The following is a 7,500-nucleotide window of genomic DNA, read 5'->3' as shown; positions in this document are numbered from 1 at the left end:
ATTAATTAAATCACGTTCGTGAATAAACCTTTAAACACTCACTGTGCCCCATCTTGTTACCTACATCCACACAGTCGAGACAAAGGTGGACTGGGGAGACAGGGATCGTCATGCAGGTACCAGGTACCATGGCAGTACAAGTAAGCAGTGGGTAACAAACACTCAGTCTCCGACGCCGTCCATGTTTACGGTCCTGGCCGGTGACGAGGGTGTCGTGCACTTCCCTCTCTTCCCTTTACGGCCCGCGTCGATGACCCTCGTTGGCCCGGCATGTTGAGTAGGTGTTTTCCAAAGGGAGTTAGCAATAAATCGCTTTTAAGTGCTGTTTTATGTATAGGTTGCCGAATAATTCTCATTTATGGTAGTCAGTGCACGACTAAGGTGTTAAAGGCGATATGGTTGAACATCATAGCAACAGATTTTACACTACATTTTCTCTGCTGTCTGGGATCGCAGTGCTTCACTTCTGTCTTGAAGTTATGAATACCTCAATATATATCAATGTAATAATACACCTGAATCTCAACAACTCACTCTACCAGCATGAATTCAGTGATAAAACGTGCTACAGAATAACAGACAAGGAGGCCACGAAATGATCGTTATCACCCAACTGTCCGTCCTGTCTGCTAAACGCGGATCATGTTTCCTCTCGCCGGGAGCCTCCCCTCACTAACAGACGTACCTTCGAAAAAAAAAAAACATCATCGGGAAGAATACTCTGGCTAGACGCTCGAGGGAAGAGGAATGATACGATCCGGCGGTGTATACGGTGACACGAAAGGGCAAAAAGGTCAAGCTGGACTCGTGCTCTGGGACGAGGCCTGGTGGCGGGCGAAACCTGGCGAACTCGAGTTAAAGTTGATCCCGTCAAAAATGTATCAGTTTTCTAAACATGATCCCACTGAGACTTGATAACACTTAGATCGACATTTCATTGTTTTAATTCATATTTCAGTGTACCAAATATTTGCATCGTGTATGTCTTTACGCTAGCGCTGATTCCGCCAGCGCCACCTGTTCCCATCCCTCAAGGTGTGTTGGCTTCGCCCGCAAACCTTGCCCACACCCGCGTCTGCCCTGGGTGGGGTGGAGGCGGGGCCGAAATCCAACGCTGGGGGAAAAGTCGAGCGAAATGACAATACAGGTAATGCTAGCTGCGGTGACTAGAATAATCCATATTCTAATCTGAATTCATGGTGTAAGAGACGAATAAACGAAAAGAGAAAAAAATATATCATCACAAGCTAAAGGTGATAATCATTGGCATGTCAGTCTCGGCGTAGTGGGCGGTGCAAAGCGCGGACAGGTGGTGCGACGACAGAAGACTTGTGTATGTTGGGCGGGGACCATCGAGCCACGCCGGGCATACACACGGACTGGACCTAAAATACTGATCGCGTCCTGGGAACAGAACTGAGTCGAAGCTGCCGGCTGAGGAGATCTCTCCATTAATTAACAGGTCGACGAACACGCGAGTGCGTCCGGGTCACGAAGTGCAAAGGAATGAAACTGAAGGTCAGAGGAATACATCTACTGTTGTACCTCGGTACTAAATCATTCCACCAACATCGCGTGATTAACACTTCAATTTGACTTCTGATAACAAGTTGATTCGTGAATTGATCGTGATTGAGCCTGTCATCGTGTTGGGATCACAAATGCAAAATCACAATCCTCCTCCTTTTGTTAAAGATTATGGTCCGTTTTGCTGAGCCTATCCTTCATCCTGCCACACCGAGCCTTAATCCCCGACACGATTCCTTATAGTTATGCCTTGTTTGGATGATCCTGCACAGCCCAGTCAGAAGGGCTTCCTACACACTGTGATCCGCCAAAGGTCAGCCTGCACCCCTCAGGTCAAGGACATCCATATATCGTAACAGTCGAAGGGAAACGACACCAGGATGTGACTGCAGGAAGGAAGTGGAAATGTGTTGGATTTATTTGCAGCGAAACTAAAAAATAAACCTGGCAGGGAGTTCGGTTCACACCAACGCCGGACTTTGGTGACAGCTATCATAAATGACGGGCGCAAACAAGTTAATGCTAGAGATTGATCGTAGCAATAATGGAAATCAAAATCTAAATTTTATAAGAACAAGAAAAAGGAAGAATAAGTCTTTAATTCAGAGCTGTATTACTATAATTACGCCTTTCATTCTTGGCTTCTCGTTTACAATCGCATAACCTTGGTCCAGCGAGTCTTCCTTCTGTGACTTGCAAGCCGTAAACTCGAAGCATTCAAGTCTTGACCCTTGCCAATCGCTTCCGACCTTCAGGCACATAAATCATCGCTTGTGTCTTGTTTCCTTATAATTATTACTGAATGTAGAGATCACAGGTAATGTTTCGTCTCTTTCATTAAAAGCAAAAACGTGCATTTCCGCGCCATATTTTCAGTCTCTGTGTCCTCTATTTTCTTCCATTCCCTTCAGACTCCCCTCTACCTACCCCTAAGCTCTACATCTTTCTTTCTTCTCATTGTAAATGCCATTGCTTCCAAGGTTTAGTCCTGTTGACGCTCGGCCTGTTTCCTCTGCATGTGTATCCACGAAGACACGTAGAGGGCGCAGCCTTGATGCTCATGCTGCGCTGCGGCATACCATTCACCCAGCGTTTACTTGACCTTTCATCTGAACAGATCTGTCAACGGTGTCATTTATCAAGCCTGGCTGGGCAGCGGACGCGGCTTCCGTATTTTTGGGGTGAGTCAACGTAGTTCGACAGTTTCCTGATATTATTTTGCTGAAATTATATCCTTAAACATGTTTCATCAAAATGACTTTAAATTATCGACTTCAAATCGATCATATCTGATTAGGATAACAATTTAGTTCCCATGCGGTTTTGGTACAGCGATGGGACTTCCGTGTGCTCCGCCGTTAGACAATCATTTTCGCCACAATGATACAATCCCGTATCATCATCCATATTTCCGCTACACATTAGCACATGTGCATTACTATAGCATCCGGCTCGACGCATGGTCTATGCCCTTGGCCAAGGCTCGCACGGAGGAGGGCGTCTCGACGCATGGCAAGGGGTGCGCTGACATCGCACTGCCTTCTGCCTGCTGTGCCAAGCAGAAGAGCCTCGGAAATGTCTGCTGTCAGCACTTCTTCGGCCGCGCACCTTGTGCCACCTTGGCATTTCCCCCGAATCAATTTGCCACTGAACTCGAAAGGACCTTGAAAGGTCGCGCCAGGAGCGAAACCGGGCGGCGTGACTCGGGACCGGGAGATGGGCAAGACATTTCCGAAGGCGCCAATAAGACAAGGGCGAGGCCGGAGGCTTGAGGGAGTGGCTGACACAGCAAGTGCAGCAGCAGCGGCGGCGGCGAGGCCTGGTGATGACCTTGAGCCCTGATTGTCCCCATGAGTCTACCAATTGTCGGCGGCGCTAAATTCGACGTCACTCTCGCCAATGCACTCTTATTTATGCTATAAACATCCCCTTCATCATTCTGTTGAGTCCCGTTAATGCGTCAGCGGGATCGCGACACGGCCGGCGAGGCAGGAAGCGGCCCATGCTAGACAGTAAGCGAGGGAAACAGGAGGCAGCACCGCAAGATCCGACAAGCAGGCAACTCTACAGGAGGAACAGCAGCTCGGCACTCGATTCCCTGCGCCGCTCTCTCCACACAATCACGAATTAAGAGGTTATGGGCTCTTTCCTGCTGCTTGGGCTGTAATCATTCAGGCTTCGTTAGTGCTGCAAGGTTATGGGAGCCGCGCGGCGGAGCTGCTTTGCCACTGTGCAAGTCTGTGTACTTGTTCGCCTGCTGCGACTGGAGAAAATATTCATGAATACTACTACTACTACTACTACTAACTATCAATAATATAAAATTATCATCTATATTCTGATTGGAAAGAAACTCGCAAATAATTAGTTCCCTTTAAGCAAGGAACAAAATACAGACGCAGAAAACACTAATATAAAGTGATACTCCCCTACTGGAAGGAGAATTCGTTTCCATCAGGCCAAGCCACCGCTTGTCTGATTCATACGCGCACGGCGAAACTGTTTACCCTTCCCAAGATATCTGACACAACTGCATAATTTACTGTTTGTTTCTTGGTGATAAAGCATTTTTATCTATACCTATAAGACAAACAGCATGCTTAACCCTTTTCTCTGCCATTCTTGCAACCTTATCCTCCGTCGGTAAGCCAGACTTTATATGCATATCTCACAACAGTATCACATTTAACTGAAACTTCGTCGCTTGTTTCATCACCTTTCCTTTGCCTGTTTTTGTTTTACTCTTTCAGACTTCACTCCTGCCGTCTATCTCTCTTCTGTATTGAGACAAGCGTCCTCTTCCGCCCCCTTTGCCACGTCCCTCTTGCAGCAACACATATGGTGTTTGCAGGAACGTTGTAATGGAATAATGAGGGCAGTGTCCGACGCCATGTCGACCCCTCACATCGTTGCGCCACGCCCCTTTCACACACACACACACACACACACACACACACACACACACACACACACACACACACACACACACACACACACACACAGCGGCAGACGCAAACACTGTATATACCCTCTCCCTGGGGAGCCGTCTGGCTTTTTTTTGAGAGTGCGTGCGCGCACACGTACGCACACACAGACACACACACATAAATAAATAGGTGGATAGATAGATGGATAGATACCTGTATGTATGTCTGTATGTTTGTATGTGTGTGAATGTATGTATAAGTAGGAATATATTTATATTGTATATATATATATATATATATATGTGTGTGTGTGTGTGTGTGTGTGTGTGTGTGTGTGTGTGTGTGTGTGTGTGTGTGTGTGTGTGTGTGTGTGTGAGCGCGTGTGCCACTGATCTTTTGGAAGCTGAAGACTCGAAGCTTTCCTGTTGCAAAGCAGCCTCTGTGTCCCTCTCGTCCCCTGAGCATATATCGTGAACTTGGGGATATTTTCGCTGTAAGATATTAGATTCACACACTTTAATCGCCTCGGCGTTCAAAGCAGAACAAGCCATTTAGTCGTTTTTTATTCCGCTGATAATTATAGTGACACACAAGGCAGAGGACAAAGGGAAGGCTGCGCGAGTCCCAAACTGGTCCTGCCCGGGCTGGTCTCCTTGGACGCCGCTCTTCCTCCTCGCTTTGTCCCTCGCGCCGCCGACCCCAGGGACCCCACCGACCCCAGGGACTTCACGGACCCCATGGACCCCAGGGCCGTCAGCCCCCTCGGCGTTGTTATGCAAAACACACAATGGGCTTTCATTATACAACTTGCTAATTACATGAACGATCCATCGCTCGACGAGGCGCGCATTCGCCATCACAAAGGAAGGCAATATAAAAATCATTGTGTGTATATATGCATCTAAAAATGGAAGAAAAAAATGGATTGAAGCCATTGCTCTCTACTGAGGGTCAACAAGGGCGGACCTATTAAGCATCAAGGTCTTTACTTACATTCAAAGTTTCCGCTGTGTATGTGCAACACTAAATACAAACTCAGATAGACAATTAGCTATATAACCCACAAGTAAAACGGTTCGTTTTGTCTCTAGAATATGCGGAGACGAGAATATAAAAAATTACATTATGTGCTTATGTGTATGCAAAGCGAATACTGCAGATAAAGGCGATTCATTTAGATTTACTCAAATGATTCACAATATACAGAAAAAAATGGCAAGTGTAGATACTGGCCGGATATATATACAGTGAAGAGAATGGAATTCATGTAATTTAGAAAGTAAAAATCCAAAAGATTTTCTGCGGTTTCAGTATATTTCACTCTGGGAGTTCAGGGTTACACACTCTCGACGTCTTAACTGCTGCAAATATTACTGCATGATCTCCTTTCCTTGGTATCACGTTACAAGCTTTAGGTAAAATAAAAATTGTTTAGCTGGCAGCATGAAATCGCAAATGGTTCTATCTTCTCGAAATGACCGTCTCTCATCATGGCTGCCTACAATTCTCGATTCGTTCCCATTCATTATTCGAAGTATACCAAGCGACAACCCGGCCTCTGTTTCTGCAAACCGAGGTGGGCGCGTCTGCTCTGGGCGCGCGCGACCTCAGACGCTCGGCCCGCGGGTCAACGTCGTCGGGTCGGAGTGACGCGCGCCGGCCATACATCACGAGTTGAAGGGCCGACACTTAGTCCCGCGCAGCTTCTTTGCTATCAAACCAAGTCAGAAAATAAGCTAAAATGTGATGATTGCCGTCTTAACTGAGTGTCAACGAGCCGTGCATGGGCCGCTCAGTGACCACTACAGGGGTGACGTCACACCGTAACCGCTATGTTTGCGTCTACAATTTTCACTCTGGAACTACCGCAATTACCAGAACCGCAGATGATCACGTCATCGTTTTCACGGTAAAACTACCAAATTAACCAACAAACCGAGCGTGACGTCATTCTCCCCCATGCTGTCCATAAATATGCCAGGCCTTTGCGAGGGAATCCAAGCGTGACAGCATGACATTCCAAGAGTGAAATACTGCCGGCTTGGGTATCGCGCTGCAATCTCCCTCCCCAGATAGCATCTCTTGATTCCCCGAAGAAGTTGAAGCCTACGACGCGACGCAGCTTCTTCCTCGGGGCTCGATGCATGCGAGGCAACGAGCGCGACGGCACAGTGCCCCTCCAACGTGGGCATCCGTGCCCACCGAGGACTCCTGTAATTGATATCTGCATATACGTCGGTAGTTCTGGGCAACGGGTTGCAGGTGTGATAGCCTTATTAGCGATGTCTGTGAGCTTGTCGGGAGGCGGTGGGCGGCCGCGCCGTGCGGCGGGACCGGGTGGCCTTGGTGTTCCTCGGCCCTAGCGCCCACTCACCCCACGCCTTAATACACTATAAACACAGTAAACGCCACCGCCCTCCATCCCGCCCTCAGTGAGCTCGGATGCCCAGCCAGACAGGTACATCCCCCGCGCGGCGGAAAGGCCCGCGAGGAGGAAATAAGCACGCGAGAAGTCGAAACGGTAGTTAACTCATGTGAAACCGACAGAAAAGGAAGAGAAATGTTATTCGCTAAGAAATCGGCCAGATCTGCATCAGACACGAAAGGAATCTGCAACGGAAACAAGAGAAGATAGGCACGAAATTAGTTGGAATGCGTTAAAAACCGCTGCCGGGCAAAGAATTAATAAACATGGTAGCAGGTCCATCGGCTGCTGAGTTCCGCCGCGCATACGCAGCCCTTGGATGCAGTGCTTCCGCGACGCTCTCTCTTGAATATGCGAGTAATAGGCAACAAACAGAGAGTGAGAAAGATTTACATTCACATACGGAGGGAGAGGGAGAGGGAGGAAGAAGGGAGGGAGGGAGAGAGATAAAAAAAAAGAGAGAAAGAGAGAGAGAAAGAGAGAGAGAGAGAGAGAGAGAGAGAGAGAGAGAGAGAGAGAGAGAGAGAGAGAGAGAGAGAGAGAGAGAGAGAGAGAGAGAGAGAGAGAGAGAGAAAGAGAGAAAGAGAGAAAGAGAGAAAGAGAGAAAGAGAGAGAGAGAGA

At 47.8% G+C, this 7,500-nt stretch overlaps 1 protein-coding gene across 13 annotated transcripts in view; it reads right to left on the bottom strand.

The window, feature by feature from the left end:
- The window catches only part of LOC125031047 (FH1/FH2 domain-containing protein 3-like), a 137,217-nt gene that overhangs the window by 28,054 nt on the left and 101,663 nt on the right, over window positions 1-7,500 (bottom strand). The window lies entirely within an intron of this gene.

This window comes from Penaeus chinensis, chromosome 12 (assembly GCF_019202785.1).
Source record: "Penaeus chinensis breed Huanghai No. 1 chromosome 12, ASM1920278v2, whole genome shotgun sequence".
Taxonomy (NCBI): Eukaryota; Metazoa; Arthropoda; class Malacostraca; order Decapoda; family Penaeidae; genus Penaeus; species Penaeus chinensis.
Note: the sequence above shows the minus strand (reverse complement) of the source record. Positions and strands in the feature narration are given on the sequence as shown.